This window comes from Schistocerca cancellata, chromosome 3 (genome assembly GCF_023864275.1).
Source record: "Schistocerca cancellata isolate TAMUIC-IGC-003103 chromosome 3, iqSchCanc2.1, whole genome shotgun sequence".
NCBI classification, from domain to species: Eukaryota; Metazoa; Arthropoda; class Insecta; order Orthoptera; family Acrididae; genus Schistocerca; species Schistocerca cancellata.
Genome location: NC_064628.1, coordinates 533,294,015 through 533,312,135, shown reverse-complemented (window position 1 = coordinate 533,312,135; position 18,121 = coordinate 533,294,015). Strand labels below are relative to the sequence as shown.

The window sequence follows — 18,121 nt, the reverse complement described above, 5'->3', positions numbered from 1 at the left end:
CTCTTGGGGAAAGAGGAAACTGTAGGATGAGGTATTGCAGTATTGAGGATTTATTATAAAGATGATGACTTAGAGTTGTCGTTATGTTGTATCATGGAAGATGAGGTATTTTGTGTGTTTACTGATCTATTGCGAGGATGAAGTTTGTGGTGAGAAGTTTAATGGATTCTGTTCGATAGATCATAGAGTTTTTCCAAGTAAATACTTCTGAGAATATTACCATAGTAATGCTACCACTCACTCCTCTCTTTTGTGGGTAGTGTTCCTTATTTGTTAGCTCGAAGTCATAAGAAACTAAACTATCACAAACGAGTTTGTACAGGTCATGAAGTACCTGGTTTCTGGTTCTGAGTGCATGACAACGTTTCTGTAAGTTAATGCAGGGCCGGACTTGACGCTGTGTATGAGAATCCTATCGAGTTTTCCTGATTATTTATTAGACGTGTGTGATGCATATAACTTATACTCTTTGAGAATGTGCAAGATGCTAATTTTAGTAAGCTTTATGAAATGGATGACCAATGAGATCAAACTGATACGGTCCTCTCCTTATCCCTATTCCCTTCCCATGGTGTGGAGAAACACAGCTGCTAACAGGCTTACAAATTGACATTTGAAGTGAAGATAGTGCAAGAAAGACCTGTGTGCCCAGCAACCACAGCAGCAGGGGGACACTTCAGTGTCATCCATTTCCACAAAATGCCGGCTGTATCCAGGGCACTAACAAACCTTCAGAAAGCTTCTGCCGTTTGCCCCACTACTGCCCATCCTTGGTCACTGGCCTCAGTTCACAACATTGTCATGTGACACGTTACATAACATCATCTCTTCACCCCTTCGAAAAAAACTAATGCTAATCTTTTTTGTGTGGCTATATTCATTCACCACTTGGTTTGGGTATTGTTGTCTCCTTCTTACTTGCATCACATGATGAGACAAATCATTCTTTTAGTTTGGAAAATAGATGTCAACATCTCCTTTGATTTACCAAATGCTTCTCCACATTCTCATGACGAATGGAACTACACTTCTTTTTCAGTAAGTGAGTCAGAGGCCTTGCTATTTCTGCAAATTTTGCAACAAATTTTCCATAATAATTTGATAAACACAAGAAAGACTGTAATTCCTCATCTATATCAGGCTTTGGAAAATTCTTTACAGTCTGCAATGATCTGGGATTTTTCCAGACTGCACCTTAATTACTCATATGTCCTAAATATTTTACGTCCTGTAGTGTGAAAAGACACTAAACTATACTGAGTATCTGGTGTGCTGGTCATAACCATTTAAACACCACCCTTAATCATAACAAGTGTTCCTTCATATGTGTCGTAAAGACAGTTATGCCATCCAAATATACTATGCATTGTCACGGTTTTAACCCTCACTATTCTTCGTATAACAAACACTGAAATGAGGCAGGCATGCTCTTCAACCAAAATTGCTTACACCAATGATGGTAGTATCAAAAAGCAAAAGTAAATACTGTTTTTAACTGGTCCATGGTGCTACATCTGACTGATTATAGCCACTCTGCAGATCAAAGGTTGAAAAATTATCGCCCTGCACACATTGTGGAAAGCTTTCATTATACTTGGAATCAGCTTGCACGAATACTTTTACGACTACTGAGATACCTATTCACACAATAAAACTATTACGCTTTTGTGCCATGAATAATTTTTTTCTTTATGCTTATCATAAGTGCTCAGGATTAATAAACAATTGATTAATAAACTCCTTCACCACTTGTAGGTTATCTGGTGCATGGTATGGCTTATGATATGCTTATGATACGTCTATCGTAAAGACCCATGAGAATTAAACAGCTTCTCAAATTCTAATAACATCTCCTTCATTAGTGATTCAGTAATTCCTTCCCATTATTTTACTTTTCCCTTAGTACAGTTAAACTGATGGCTTGCTCTTGCTTACGTTCCAAATTTATCCTATGCAGATGATCTGCCACCAAAATCTCCAAATTGGTGACTAATTCACTAGGCAACTCCATGTCCTTGGCCCGAAAGTTAAAAGAATGTATTCTGATGGCAACGTTTGTCTTATGTTCATGAACAACACTCCTTTATACAAAACACTGAAACTAAACTGCATTACTAAAGGTTTGAGCTCTGAAATAACAACGTGCATGCGATTTGGGCAGAGCGGCGAAATTTGGTGTTAATAGGCTATGGTAGCAGACGACCAATGCGAGTGCCTTTGCGAAAGCACAACATATCCTATAGCGCCTCTCTTGGGCTCGTTAGGACCCTAGACGGATGGAAAGCCGTGACCTCGTCGGATGAGTCCCTAGTAACAGCTGATCGTAACGTTAGAGTGTGGCGTAGGCCATACGAAGCCATGAGGGCAAGTTGTCAGCAAGGCAGTGTCCAAGCGGCTGATGGTTCCACAAAGGTGTGGGCTGCGTTTACGTGGAATGAACTGGTCCTGGTCAAACTGAAAAGATCATTCACTGGAAATAGTTATGTTCGGCTACTTGGAGACCATTTGCAGCCATTCATGGACTTCATGTCACCGGGCAACAATTGTTCCTGCACAATATCCTGTTCTGGCAACACTTACAAAATTACGAACGGCTATGTGACTTCCAACGACTTTTTGAGTCCGTGCCACGTTGCTGCTCTATGCCGAACGAAAGGAAGTCTGACATGATTTTGGGAGGTACCCCGTAACTTTTGTCACCCTAATGTATATTTCCTTTATTTTCAGGTTGTGAGAAATTCCACTCCAGTTCCGCGAAACAAAATGTTACCGATATCACACTAGTTAGTTCACTAGCTTCATTTGTGAAGCACTTTCTGATGACAGTCAGCACGATAATTTTGTATCGTTATTATTATGGGGGTAAATTTGACTGATCTTAATATGTGCCCTGCTGCTACATATTTAAAGTACTTGCACAATATTATGTAACCAGTGTTTATCATTGATCCTCGTGAAGACGACGTTTCTGAAAACATCGTAACTTAAGTCATGAGATTTTTAATGAACCTTGTACAGTTGCAACCCACGAGCCTCTTTTTCATCATTTCCTCCCGAAGATTGCATTCTACAGTTTCTGCCTTCAGCCATGATCAAGATCAAGATCATGCGTTTCGACATTAAGCTTCCTTAATTTGTACAAGGATCTCTCAATGGATTCAGCTGCTCTGGGATACACTGTTTAATGGTTCCTCGTTGTATTTTGAGCTATTTCCCTTCCTTTGTTGCTGTAATAAGCCTGTCTCATAACTTGAAACGAATGATCATTTATTAACTCCCCCTGTGATATATCGCGTATGTTGTCGCGTCTCCTACCACATGTAACTTGAGTAAACATCTGTCCGTCCAACCAACATACCAAGTTGGGGCTAACGCATCGTCTCCTGCTTTACCTGAAAAGTGAGAAACTGTGGTAGCGGTATTAGCATCTAACATCGTTACTGGTATGCATGAGGGGAAGAGAATCTGTCCTCTCTTAATGCATCTAATTGCTTATGGAAGTCCATGTTGTCTAACCTCAATTATCCCGTGTTGCCTATCCTCGTTTGTACCATCTGTTCCAGCAAAGTCTGAACCGCTTCGGCAGTGACAGCACCTCTTCCCCTGGTTTTCTCATCTTTAAGCCTGCGTCCACAAGACCAGGTAAAAAACAGTAGGACAGGACTTAATACTAATATCACTATTACACTTTTTAGCATAGGGAGTTCTAATAATCACACGTGAGCACTAACCGAGCACATTCCCTGCGTTACGGGTCGTAATTACCAGGCCTTCAACATTTAAAGCAGATTCCTGCTGAAGATATGCCACATGGACCACTATGCCCCAACAAGTTACAGTGCCCACACCTAACTGGATGCAAACCACCATACGTTTATTCAGTTTTTAAACCGTTGACTGAGTCTACTTTTACAGGTCACACATTCCAACCAACCCTCCAATCCAGCCGATTAGCCACTGTCAACACAATTGCATACAAAAAGGTCAAAAATAATTCTTTCTCATTCATCACGTTGAGATGATGATGCTAATTACCGGCCGCCTACGTCGCTCGTTGTCAGTGGTTTTCTTCTGACACAAAGTGCAATGGTGTCATGGGTCCGACATGATTAACTGCCAGGATGGTGTTTACTGCCTATGAATGACGTGTGTAGAACGATGGGTTGCGTAGTACGAATACCACGGTGGGTGTAGAGTCAGGGGAACTCAGTTAGCAGTAACACCTTTGCTCCATAGACGCTTATACAATGGCTGAAGATGACAGCTCGTTCACTTGCATAGTGTCCCTGGCAGGAGTTGCTACCTCATCATTGCACCTGGCTCGGTAGCTGGCTCCAGCTGTTTGAGTACGTGGGGGCAGCCATGAAATGACTCGGCAAAGACGTAAGTCCTTTGTCAGGCGTCCGAAAGGTGGCGGTGTGCACTGTTCCCGACAGTCAGTTTGGTGTGATTCCTTGCTGGCGTTCTAGGGACAACCCAGTACCCCTTGGAAACGTCCAGAGGCCAGTGAAAGACAGCCTAGAGGGGGTCTTTGGTGCGCTTGGACAAGGACCTGAACCATAATATCTGGCAGTAGCTGGTAAAGCTATAGCTAGCTGACCGTGCTGCTGGACGTAGCTGAAGCTGCTCGTCCCTCATGGGACCAACGGCTGTTGTTGAGTACGTCACAACATTGACTTTAAGACTATGTGCTGCTAGAGTCTGAGCAGCAAGTATTTGTAGTTTCCCTGCCCATTTTCACTGCAACGGTGCCCCACCTTTCGTCATGTAGGTGACCAAAGCAAGTTGGCTTTGGGATATGGCATGTGGAACTACAGCTGGCTACTGTGGTGGACTGGTGTCTTGCACTACGCTGTACTAGCACTATTGCAACGGCCTGCAGCAGGGTACCAATGCATCTCACCTGCCTCTTCTCAACGGGCTGTGGTCTAGACGGAGAGGGTAAAGCAGGCAAACAGGAAATAGACTCTAAGAAATTAGACTGGCATCACATGTAAAATGGGATCAAATTCAAGGCTGTAGAGACCTACATCACCAAGGGAAGGACAGATTCCGCTTATAGGAAAATTAGAGAGACTTTTTTAGAAGAGAGAAGCAACTGTATGAATGTAAAGAGCTCAAATTGCGAGCCATTACTTGGTAGAGAAGGTAAAACGGAAAGGTGGCAGCAATAAATACAGGATCTACGTAGGGTGATTGGGAGGTGACTGTAGACGTGAAAACAAACAAAGTCCTATGAACATGTGTCTGATTTTCGATCATTACTAAACTGGAACAGGTAAAGGACTACACACATCCATGAATTATTATGAAGGTAAGTGCAAATATAACTTACCGAAATGGTGAGAATAGTGACGGGACGGATGACTGATCCATCCTACAAGAGGCATTCAAAAAGCCCTCCACCCATCTCTACACTGGTCAACGCATTGGAGGCTGTGTTGTGTTGCATGTCGAACATCATCTCAGTGGTATTTAATATGGGCAACAGCGTCTGTGGTGCGAGCAACGAGTTCTTCACGAATATCCACCTTCGTATTGTGTAACATCTCCCTTCAACCAGCCCTGTAAACAGAAGTCTAATTGGATTAGGTCGTGTGATGTAGCAGGCCACTTAATGAGTCCGCCACTGTGTTATTCAGATATTTGGATACTTGTCTAACACAGTAAATCGCCGAGTCATCATGTTGTAGGTACATTTGTCATCGTTGCTGTAACGCATGTCTTACAAAAGTGCAGGTAGGTCTTTTGTCAGGAAATTTGCGTACGCTGCGCTGTCTTGCGATTTTGCAGAAACACAGGCCTGATCACCAGGTCATCAGTCGTACCATACGAGACATTCTGTAACTTGGAACCTTGTTTCCATAGTGTCATATGGGTTCTCTGTCACCCATGTATAAGAACTACGGGTATTCAAGATATCACCGCGTGTGAATGTAGACTCATCAATAAATAAAGTGTATTGCACGACATCACTGTGTATGACCAACCATTCACAACGTTGTTGTATGCTAACTGAGGCGTCTGGATGTAGACGTTGCGTGGGCTGCACAAGCTCTTTGAATCTAACGTGCGCCAAACTCGCGTCTGTGGAATATCGATCTGATAGGTAACGCTCCGAGTACTGGTGGTGGAACTCAATTGTACCATTCCTCAACTGTCTGGACGGCCTCACTTTCTGATGTTATGTGTACACTGGGTAGTGTTCTGGACTCAGGTGATGTTTGATAAACCGTGGGAAATACCCTGGTACAGGGGGTTCGCCGATCAGTGAAGCATCTCCGGTATTCTGTCACAGCCGCACAGGGAATACCATTACAGTACCCGCACACAAACATTATGTCTACGTATTCTCTCGTGATGACTGGGTGTTGTGTGATGTCCTTAGGTTAGTTAGGTTTAAGTAGTTCTAAGTTCTAGGGGACTAATGACCATAGATGTTAAGTCCCATAGTGCTCAGAGCCATTTGAACCATTCTACGTATTCTGCATGGCCTGACGACTGCTCGCTGATCCAGCCCACGATTGCACACTGGGCACGCTTGCAGCTGTTGCCTCGGTACGACGTCACAGTGACGCCATCTGTTGGAGTACCCCCACACTTCTTGTAGCATTGACAAGTCATCTGTCCCACCATTATTCTGTGCACCACAGCACCTACATGGCATTTGTAATATTCTCACTTGTCTTCATGCTGATTCATGGATGTACATAGTCTTCAACCCGCTCCAGTTTCATAACAATAGAAAATCGGACACGTCTAGAATCACCTCATAAATTACACTCCTGGAAATGGAAAAAAGAACACATTGACACCGGTGTGTCAGACCCACCATACTTGCTCCGGACACTGCGAGAGGGCTGTACTAGCAAAGATCACACGCACGGCACAGCGGACACACCAGGAACCGCGGTGTTGGCCGTCGAATGGCGCTAGCTGCGCAGCATTTCTGCACCGCCGCCGTCAGTGTCAGTCAGTTCGCCGTGGCATACGGAGCTCCATCGCAGTCTTTAACATTGGTAGCATGCCGCGACAGCGTGGACGTGAACCATATGTGCAGTTGACGGACTTTGAGCGAGGGCGTATAGTGGGCATGCGGGAGGCCGGGTGGACGTACCGCCGAATTGCTCAACACGTGGGGCGTGAGGTCTCCACAGTACATCGATGTTGTCGCCAGTGGTCGGCGGAAGGTGCACGTGCCCGTCGACCTGGGACCGGACCGCAGCGACGCACGGATGCACGCCAAGACCGTAGGATCCTACGCAGTGCCGTAGGGGACCGCACCGCCACTTCCCAGCAAATTAGGGACACTGTTGCTCCTGGGGTATCGGCGAGGACCATTCGCAACCGTCTCCATGAAGCTGGGCTACGGTCCCGCACACCGTTAGGCCGTCTTCCGCTCACGCCCCAACATCGTGCAGCCCGCCTCCAGTGGTGTCGTGACAGGCGTGAATGGAGGGACGAATGGAGACGTGTCGTCTTCAGCGATGAGAGTCGCTTCTGCCTTGGTGCCAATGATGGTCGTATGCGTGTTTGGCGCCGTGCAGGTGAGCGCCACAATCAGGACTGCATACGACCGAGGCACACAGGGCCAACACCCGGCATCATGGTGTGGGGAGCGATCTCCTACACTGGCCGTACACCACTGGTGACCGTCGAGGGGACACTGAATAGTGCACGGTACATCCAAACCGTCATCGAACCCATCGTTCTACCATTCCTAGACCGGCAAGGGAACTTGCTGTTCCAACAGGACAATGCACGTCCGCATGTATCCCGTGCCACCCAACGTGCTCTAGAAGGTGTAAGTCAACTACCCTGGCCAGCAAGATCTCCGGATCTGTCCCCCATTTAGCATGTTTGGGACTGGATGAAGCGTCGTCTCACGCGGTCTGCACGTCCAGCACGAACGCTGGTCCAACTGAGGCGCCAGGTGGAAATGGCATGGCAAGCCGTTCCACAGGACTACATCCAGCATCTCTACGATCGTCTCCATGGGAGAATAGCAGCCTGCATTGCTGCGAAAGGTGGATATACACTGTACTAGTGCCGACATTGTGCATGCTCTGTTGCCTGTGTCTATGTGCCTGTGGTTCTGTCAGTGTGATCATGTGATGTATCTGACCCCAGGAATGTGTCAATAAAGTTTCCCCTTCCTGGGACAATGAATTCACGGTGTTCTTATTTCAATTTCCAGGAGTGTATATGACATTCCTCCTGAACCACCCTGTATAAGGAAAACAAGCTTGAGGGCAATAACATAGAAGGAGAAGTCTGAGACAAGAATTTGACAGAGCACCTAAGTGGAAACAAGATCGCTGAAGCAGATGATATTCCGTCGCAGTTATTGAGGACCTTTGGAGATCCAGCTGTGAGAAAACTATTCCACCTAGTGTGCAAGCTGTCTGAGACAAGAAAGATACACTCATACATCACGAATAATGACATAACTCCAGTTACAACGAAGTGAAGTACTTACAGGTGTGAATACTATCGAACCACCACTTTTCTATCTCGTGATCGCAAAGTATAGGCGCGGATTATGTTCTAACGAACGGAAAAAAATGCTAGAAGCGGACTTCGGGAAAAGTGAGTTTAGTTTCTGGAGAAACGAAGAAACATACAAGGTAATACTCACCCTACATCTTATCCTAGAAGATAGTATGAAGAAAGGTAAACTACGTATATAGCACTTGTAGATTTAGACAAAGCCTTTTAAAATGTTGATTGCACTATATACTTTGAAATTTTAGATACTAGCACGAATAAAATACTGGGAGTGAAAAGTTATTTTCAGCTTGTACAGAGACCAGCCTGCAGTAAAAAGAGTCGAAAGAGATGGAAAGGAAGCCGTAGTTAAGACGAAAGTGTGACAGTGTTGTGGCCTACACCCAGTGTTATGCAATCTGTACACCAGGAATGCTGTGAAGGACACTTAGAAGAAATTTGTGAAGTTCAGAGAGAACACAGAAAAACTTTAAGGTTTTGCCAAAGACATTCTAATTCTGTCATAAGTGGTAAAGGGCGTGGAAGAGCAGCTGAACAGAACGGGTAGTGTCGAGAAAAGATATTTTAAGATGAACATCAAAAAATAAAACAAGGGTAATGGAATGTAGTCGAATTAAATTAGGCGATGCTGTGAAAATTAGATTAGGAAATTAGATATTGTAAGTGGTAAATGATGCTCAGAAAAATAAGAAATGGTGGTCGCAGAGGGCAGGATGTAAAATGCAGGCTGGGAATGCAGAAATGCATTTGTAAAAAAGTGAAATTCGGTAACATCGAATGTAAATTTATGCCTGGAGTGTAGCCTTGTATGGAAGGTAAACGTGGGCAATAAACCGTTCAGACAAGGAGGGAATAGAAGCTTCTGAAATGTGGCATTACATTAGAACGTTGAAAATTAAATAAAAAGGCTGAATAAACAATGAGAAGGTGCTAAATAAAATTGGGAAAAAGGAAAGACAGAGGAATCAAGGCTGCAGGTTACACTAGTCAGAGATGGAAAGACGTGCACAGGATATACCAGCGTGGAGAGCAGCGTGAAATCGGTCTTCGGGCTGAAGACCACAACGCAACAACACATGAGAATAGTGACTATTTTGCTACTGAAGCGTGGAGGCAGTGTGGTTATGTTAGTGTGTGAAGCATGCGTTCCTCCAGAGTGGTAGGCGGCCGACGTGGGTGGACTTACCATGCGTGGGCGACAGCGCAGTGAGGCCCTCACCCTCCGTTTGCAGGCGGCCGGCGGTGGACGCTGGCCGCGGAAGCCGGCGCGTCGATAAGGCCACAATGAGCGAGCAAACACGCCTCGCCGCGGCCGGCTCGTCTCTTTATTCACCCCTGCGCGCAGGTAGGCAAACACCGCGATAAGTGGGTGTGTGCAAGCACGTCCTCCTGCCGGTGCGCCGAGGTTTCTCCGCCCCCGTCGTCAATAGTGCGAAAATATAGCACGAAACCTCCCCCTCCCTTCGCATACAGCATTCAGGACGTGCAAATAGAAACGTCAGTGCGAAGAACAGCAGGTGTTTGAACGCGCAGCGAATTTTAACGAGGATGTGATTACAGCGCAGTAAAAACTGCTCTCGTAAAGTAAGTTGTTGAACATTAGTTTGGTTTCTAGGGAGATGAATGAGACCAGCATTGAATTTCGCAGCCGGCTTAACATCCGTTGGTTTGGTACGCTCTCAAGACTGAGTTCATAGATGGTCTGAGTGAATGCGAAATACAGAAATGAAAACTAGAAACAAGAAAGCTACTGAACAGGGCCACACTATCTGCTGATCATGGTGTAGACGCTCTACCCACCTGGATAGGTATATCTAAGCAGTATTCGAGCAGACAAGTGCTAATAGCTGCATGTGAGACATGCTTCCCTTGACTTAATATGATGCCAAGGCTCATCTACATCTACATCTACATATATACTCCGCTAGCCACCAAGCGGTGTGTGGCGAAGGGCACAATTCGCGCCAAAGTCGTATTTCCACCCCTCTGTTCCACTCGCGGATCGCACGAGGGAAAAACGACTGTCTGAACGCCTTATTACGAGCTCTAATTTCCATTATATTTGAATGGTGATCATTGCGCTATTTGAAAGTTGCCGGTAATATTATATATTCTCGGTGAAGATCGGATTTCGGAATTTAGTGAATAGTTCCGTTTAGCACGTCGTCTATCTGCAAGTGTATCCCACTTCAAACTTTCTATGAGATTTGTAACGCTCTCGCGATGGCTAAATGTACCAGTCACGAATCTTGCCGCTCTTCTTTGGACCTTCTCAATCTCTCTTGAATACCCAACTGGTAAGGATCCCATACAGACGAACAATACTCTAAGACTGCACGAACTAACGTATTGTAAGCAATTTCCTTGGTTGAAGGACTGCATCGCTTCAGGATTCTACCAATAAACCGGAAACTAGAGTTCGCCTTGCCCGTTAGATGTGTAATCTGATCGTTCCATTTGAGATCATTTCGAATAGTCCCACACAGATACTTGACGGATGTTACCGCTTTCAAAGAATGGGCATTTATTTTGTACTCGTACATTAATGGGGACTTGCGCCTTGCTATACGCAGTATGTTACACTCAGTAATATTGAGAGATAACTGCCAGTCATTACACCATGCATTTATTTTCTGCAAATCCCCATTGATTTGTTCACAACTTTCGTGTGATGCTACTTTCCTGTAGACTGCAGCATCATCGGAAAACAAATGCCGCTGTCAATACCATCAACCAGATTGTTTATGTAAATCGTAAAAAGCAGCGGACCTATTACGCTGTCCTGGGACACACCTGAAGTTACGCTTGATTCTATTGAAATCACCCCATTCAGGACGACATACTGCTCTCTGTCTGTTAGAAAACTTTCTATCTAACCTCATATGTCATCGGATAGACCGTAAGCGCGCATTTTTTGGAGCAAGCGACAGTGCGGAACTGAGTCGAACGTCTTTCGAAAGTCAAGAAATATGGCATCAACCTGGGAGCCGGTATCTAGAGCCTGTTGTATATCATGCACAAAGAGGGTCAGCTGTGTCTCGCATGACCGCTGCTTCCTAAAACCGTGCTGGTTTCTGCAGATGAGCTTCTTAGTCTACAAAGGCCATTATGTCTGAACACAAAATATGTTCCATGATTCTACAACAAATCGAAGTCAGTGAAACTGACAGGTAATTATTTGCATCTGATTTTCTACCCTTTTTATAGATTGCTATGACCTGGGCCTTCTACCAATCCCGTGGAACTTTCCGCTGTTCCAATGATCTCTGATAGATCATGGATAATAATGATGCTATATTTGTAGCATAGTCAACATATAATCTTACGGGATACCGTCTGGGCCAGATGCCTTCCTGGAGTCTAAGGATCTTAGCTGTTTTACAATCCCAGATACACTAAAAACTATGTAAGCCATCCTTGCATTTGTTCGATAATTGAAAGGTGGAATGGTGCTGCAGTCCTCTACCGTAAACGAGTTTTTGAAAGCTGGTTTAGAATTTCGGTATTCTGTTTATCATCATCCGTTACATTATCCGTATGTCAGCAAGAGAAGGTATTGAATTATTTGTAGTGTTCATAGATTTTACGTAAGATCAAATTTTGTGGGGTTATTTTTAGAATCTGCAAATAAAATATTGCTTTCAAAGTCGTTAAAAGAATCACTCATTGACAGTTGCTTTCATTTCGCATAATTTCTGTTTGTCAGCGAGGCAGTGACTACGTTTTAAAACGACTATGAAACATTCTCTGATTTCTCAGCAACTTCCTAATATGTTTGTTGTACCAAGGTGGATCATTTCCCTGCCCTATATTTTTGCTAGGCGCATACTTCTCTAGCACTTGGTGGAAATTACCTTTAAATTCCGACCAAAGATGCTCAATATCTCGTTGTCAAATATCCTTCGACTAAGGATACCCTCACAAAAGAATCGCGGGTAGCGCCTAACAGAACTTGAAACTTATTCGCATTTTGCTATATCCCAGAACAAATAACAATGATACGATATTGAAGGGCCTGTATTGCTGATAAGAACACTGGAGTGTTCAATCAGATATTCCAGAATATACGAAGGAACAGGCACTGTGGCGACTACAGCCGTTATGACATATACACATCAAAAATAGTTTTGCATCAACTCTGTTCCGAGAGTTCCGGAACCTGTACAGAAAATTGGAACAGAGATCAACATAAAGATCATTTCCGCCCTTATTATTGCTGATGAAAACCACACATTGCATGTTGTACCACCACACAGCGAAACCTTCAGAGGAGGTGGTCCAGATTGTTGTACACACCGGAAACTCTAATACCCAGTAGCACGTCCTCTTGCATTAATAAATGCCTGTATTGTTCGTGGCATACTATCCACACTACTGGCCACTAAAATTACTACACCAAGAAGAAATGCAGATGATAAACGGGTGTTCGTTGGACAAATTTATTATACTAGAACTGACATGTGATTACATTTTCACGCAATTTGGGTGCATAGATCCTGAGAAATCAGTACCCAGAACAACCATCTCTGGCCGTAATAACGACCTTGATACGTATGAGCATTGAGTCAAACAGAGCTTGGATGGCTTGTACAGGTACAGCTGCCCATGCAGCTTCAACACGATACCACCGTTCATCAAGAGTAGTGACTGGCGTATTGTGACGAGCCAGACGTTTTCAATTGGTGAGAGATCTGAAGAATGTGCTGGCCAGGGCAGCAGTCGAACATTTTCTGTATCCAGAAAGGCCCGTACAGGACCTGCAACATGCGGCCGTGCATTATCCCGCTGAAATGTAGGGTTTCGCTGGGAGCGAATGAAGGATAGAGCCAAAGTGTCGTCAATGCGAATAAGAGGGGACCGAGACGTGTAACCAATGGCACCCCATAACATCACGCTGGGTGATACGCCAGTATGGCAATGACGAATACACGCTTCCAATGTGCGTTCACCGCGATGTCTCCAAACACGGATGGACCATCATGATGCTGTAAACAGAACCTGGATTCATCCGGAAAAATCACGTTTTGCCATTCGTGCACCCAGGTTCGTCGTTGAGTATACCATCGCAGGCGCTCCTGTCTCTGATGCAGCGTCAAGGGTAACCGCAGCCATGGTCTCCGAGCTGATAGTCCATGCTGCTGCATATGTCGTCGAAGTGTTCATGCAGATGGTTGTTGCCTTGCAAACGTCCCCATCTGTTGACTCAGGGATCGAGACGTGACTGCACGATCCGTTACAGCCAGTGGATAAGATGCCTGTCATCTCGACAGCTAATGATACGAGGCCGTTGGGATCCAGCACGGCGTTCCGTATTGTCGTCCTGAACCCACCGATTCCATATTCTGCTAACAGTCAATGGATCTCGACCAACGCGAGCAGCATTGTCGCCATACGATAAATCGCAATCGCGATAGGCTACAATCCGACCTTTATCAAAGTCGGAAACGCGATGGTACGCATTTCTCCTCCTTACACGAGGCATCACAACAACGTTTCACCAGGCAACGCCAGTCAACTGCCGTTTGTGTATGAGAAATCGGTTGGAAACTTTCCTCATGTCTGCACGTTGTAGGTGTCGCCACCGGCGCCAGCCTTGTGTGAATCCTCTGAAAAGCTAATCGATTGCATATTACAGCATCTTCTTCCTGTCGGTTAAATTTCGCGTCTGTAACACGTCATCTTCGTGGTGTAGCAATTTTAATGGCCAGTAGTGTATATTGAGAGGCCAATGTTACAATATTCAGACTCGTGAACAGGGATCGACAAGAAGTTCGTGAACTTATACCACTTATTGTCCGAACTGCCCGTTTCTGAGCCAAAAATATCCTTTTAGAATGGGAAGAGTTACCCCAAAATATAATATCATACGACATAACGGAATGAAAATAAGAAAAGTAGATTAATTTTCGTGTCGAACTATCACTCACTTCACATACCGTTCAAATAGTAAAAATTGAAACATTAAGTCTTTGAACAAGATCCTGAACGTGGGCTTTCCACAATAATTTGCTATCTATGTGGACACCTAGAAATTAGAACTGTTCAGTTTTACTAATCATATGCCAACTATGTGAAATTAAAATGTCAGGTTTTGTTGAATTGTATGATAGAAACTTTAAAACTGAGTCCTACTGTGATCTAGCATTAGTTTATTTTATACAAGCCATTAACTTAAGTCATGATCTGCACTATTTGAAACTGGGCCAGTATTGTACACAACATCCTATACTACCAAGTGTACTACTAGTGTCGTCAGCAAACAGAATTTATTTAGAGTTACCCGTAATACCAGAGGGCATACCGTTTATATAAATAAGGAACAGGTGTGGCCTGATCCCTGGGGCACCCTCCACTTGACTGTACCCCACTCAGACGCCACATCACAACCATTCTCAACATTGTGAATAATGACCTTTTGCTGTCTGTTTCTAATGTAAGAGGTGAACCATTTGTGAGCTACTCTCCGTATTCCATAATGGCCCAACTTCTGGAGCAATATTTTGGTATCAAAAAATATGGCTAGCGTTCGAAACCTTTAGTTTAACCCATCTAGCACCTTACAGAAAATAGAGAAATAGCATTTTCAGTTGTTAAACGACTTCTAAAGCCAAACTGTACATTTGATAACAAATCGTGTGATATAAAGAGATCAATTTTCCTTACATACACAGCCTTTTCAATAACTGTAGCAAACACTAGTGGCATAGAAATACTGTAGATCTAAAATTGTCTACATTATCCTTTTCTCCCTTTTTATAAAGCGGCTTTATTGCTGAGTACTTAAATCGTCCAGGAAACTGACTAAGGGAAAAAATTCAAATATGGCTAACATGAGCAGCATAGTGCTTTAATATTCTGCTAGGCACTCCATCATATCCATCGGAGTCCTTAGTCTTCAGTGATTTAATTATTGACTCAATCTGCCTCTTGTCTGTGTCCCAGAGGAGTATTTCAGACATCAATCTCGGAAGGGCATTTGCCGCCGGCCGTTGTGGCCGGGAGGTTCTAGGCGCTTCAGTCTGGAACCACGTGACCGCTACGGTCGCAGATCCGAATCCTGCCTCGGGCATGGATGTGTGTGATATCCTTAGGTTAGTTAGGTTTAAGTAGTTCTAAGTTGTAGGGGACTGATGACCTCAGATGTTAAGTTCCATAGTGCTCAGAGCTATTTGAGCCATTTGAAAGGCATTTTCCAAGAAAGTTATATGATTCCCTGTAGAAACTAAATTTTTATTTAATTCACCAGCTATGCTCATAAAATGATTCTTAAATACTGTACATATATCTAATTTATCAGTAACAGAAATATTTTTGCTACGAACTGACTTTATATCGTTGTCCTTGTGCTGCTGACCAGACACTTCCTTCACAACTGACCATATGGTTTTAATTTTATCCTGTGAGTCAGCTATTCTATTTGCATGCCACATACTCTTTGCCTTCCTCATAAAATTTTTGAGCACCTTGCAATACTGTTTGTAATGGGCGACAGTAGCTTGATTGTGACTACTTCTAACATTTTCAAATAATTCCAGCTTTGTTCTACATGATATCCTTATCCCACTAGTCAGCATCCCAGGCTGCCTATTACTACTAGTACCCCGTTTAGAACATTCTAATGGAAAGCAACTCTCAAAGAGCATGAGAAATATGTTAAGGAAAGCATTACATTTATCATCTGTTAGCGGCACTATAAACTTACTGCCACTCTTGTTCCTTGATAAGGTTTAATAAACTCTATTGCTTTTGGATTAACTTTCCTACATACTTTGTAATAATATGTGACATTTGTTTGAGTACAAAAGTCTTTTAGTGTCAAAATTTGTGCATCATGGTCTGAAAAGCGATTCACCCTTTTGCTAACTGAACGCCCATCTAGTAATGAAGAATGAATAAAAATATTGCCTATGACTGTGCTCCTGTTCCTCTGCACCCTAGTTGGAAAAAACATGGTCTGCATCAGATCTTATGAATTTAGGAGATCTACCAACATGGTTTTTCTTGCACCATGATACACACATCAAAAAAAGTTTTGCATCACCCCAGTTCTCAGAACTCCTGAAGGTAAACGTTGATTGTGGATATTGTGTCACAGTCACAGTCCCTTTGACTGTTCAGAGATGTCTCTAAACCCGCCCAAAGATGTAAACAACCATCCATGAGCAGTGCCTATTAGACAGAGGGGGTCCGACAGCCGATCAGTTCCAGTCATTCCACCAGGAAGGAGGTACACGGCTCGTGTTGTCTGTAGTTCTACCATGCCTAGGCGGTCAATACCACGGTTCGATGGCGTCCGCATTGTTACTTTGTGCCAGGAAGGACTCTCAACAAGGGAAGTGTCCAGGCGTCTCGGAGTGAACCGAAACGATGTTGTTTGGGCATGGAGAAGAAACAGAGACACAGGACCTGTCGATGACACGCCTCGCTCAGGCCACCCAAGGGCTACTACTGCAGTGGATGACCGCTACCTATGGATTATGGCTCTGGGGAACCCTGCCAATAGCGCCACCATGTTGAATAATCCTTTTCGTGCAGCTACAGGACGTCGTGTTACGACTCAAACTATGCTCAATGTGCTGCATGATGCACAATTCACTCCCGAGGTCCATGTCGAGGTCCATCTTCGGAACCGGACATCATGCAGCGTGGTACAGATGGGCCCAACAACATGCCGATTGAACCGTTCATGATTTTCATCACGTTCTCTTCACCAATGAGTGCCGCATGTGCCTGCAAGCAGACAATCGTCGGAGACGTGTTTGGAGGCAACCCGGTCAGGCTGAATGCCTTAGACACACTGTCCAGCAAGTTCTGCAAGGTGGAGGCTCCGTGCTGTTTTAGGGTGGCATTATGTGGGGCCGACGTACGCCGCTGGTGGTCATGGAAGGTGCCCTAACGGCTGTACGATACGTGAATGCCATCCTCCGACCGACAGTACGCCACGACAAATTAGGGTATTAGAGGTACCGGTGTGTACAGCAGTGTGGACCACAAGCTCTGAAGGTCTCGCTCTATGGTGGTACAACATGGAGGAGGAGGAGGAGGAGATTAGTGTTTAACGTCCCGTCGACAACGAGGTCATTAGAGACGGAGCGGAAGCTCGGGTGAGGGAAGGATGGGGAATGAAATCGGCCGTGCCCTGTCAAAGGAACCATCCCGGCATTTGCCTGAAGCGATTTAGGGAAATCACGGAAAACCTAAATCAGGATGGCAGGAGACGGGATTGAACCGTCGTCCTCCCGAATGCGAGTCCAGTGTGCTAACCACTGCGCCACCTCGCTCGATGGTACAACATGCAATGTGTGGTTTTCAAGAGCAATAAAAAGTGCGGAAACGATGTTTATGTTGATCTCTATTTCAGTTTCCTGTAAAAATTCCGGAACTCTCGGAACCGAGGTGATGCAAAACTTTTTTAATGTGTGTATATAAAACTTATGTTGAAGTCACGACATACAACTAATTTCTGGTACTTCCTACAAAGTGAATCAAGAACCCTCTCTAGCTTGAGCAGAAATGCTCTGAAGTCAGAGTTAGGATACGTATAAGCAACAACAATTACAAGTGTAGTTTCACTAAATTCAACTGCCCTTGCACAACATTCAAGTATCTGGTC

General features: G+C 44.4%; 1 non-coding gene across 1 annotated transcript; it reads right to left on the bottom strand.

Moving 5' to 3' along the window:
• Positions 1-17,716: 17,716 nt before the first annotated feature.
• Trnaa-cgc (transfer RNA alanine (anticodon CGC)) lies at positions 17,717-17,789 on the bottom strand. Its single transcript has one exon. It is a non-coding gene; the product is annotated as a tRNA-Ala (tRNA).
• Positions 17,790-18,121: the final 332 nt, after the last annotated feature.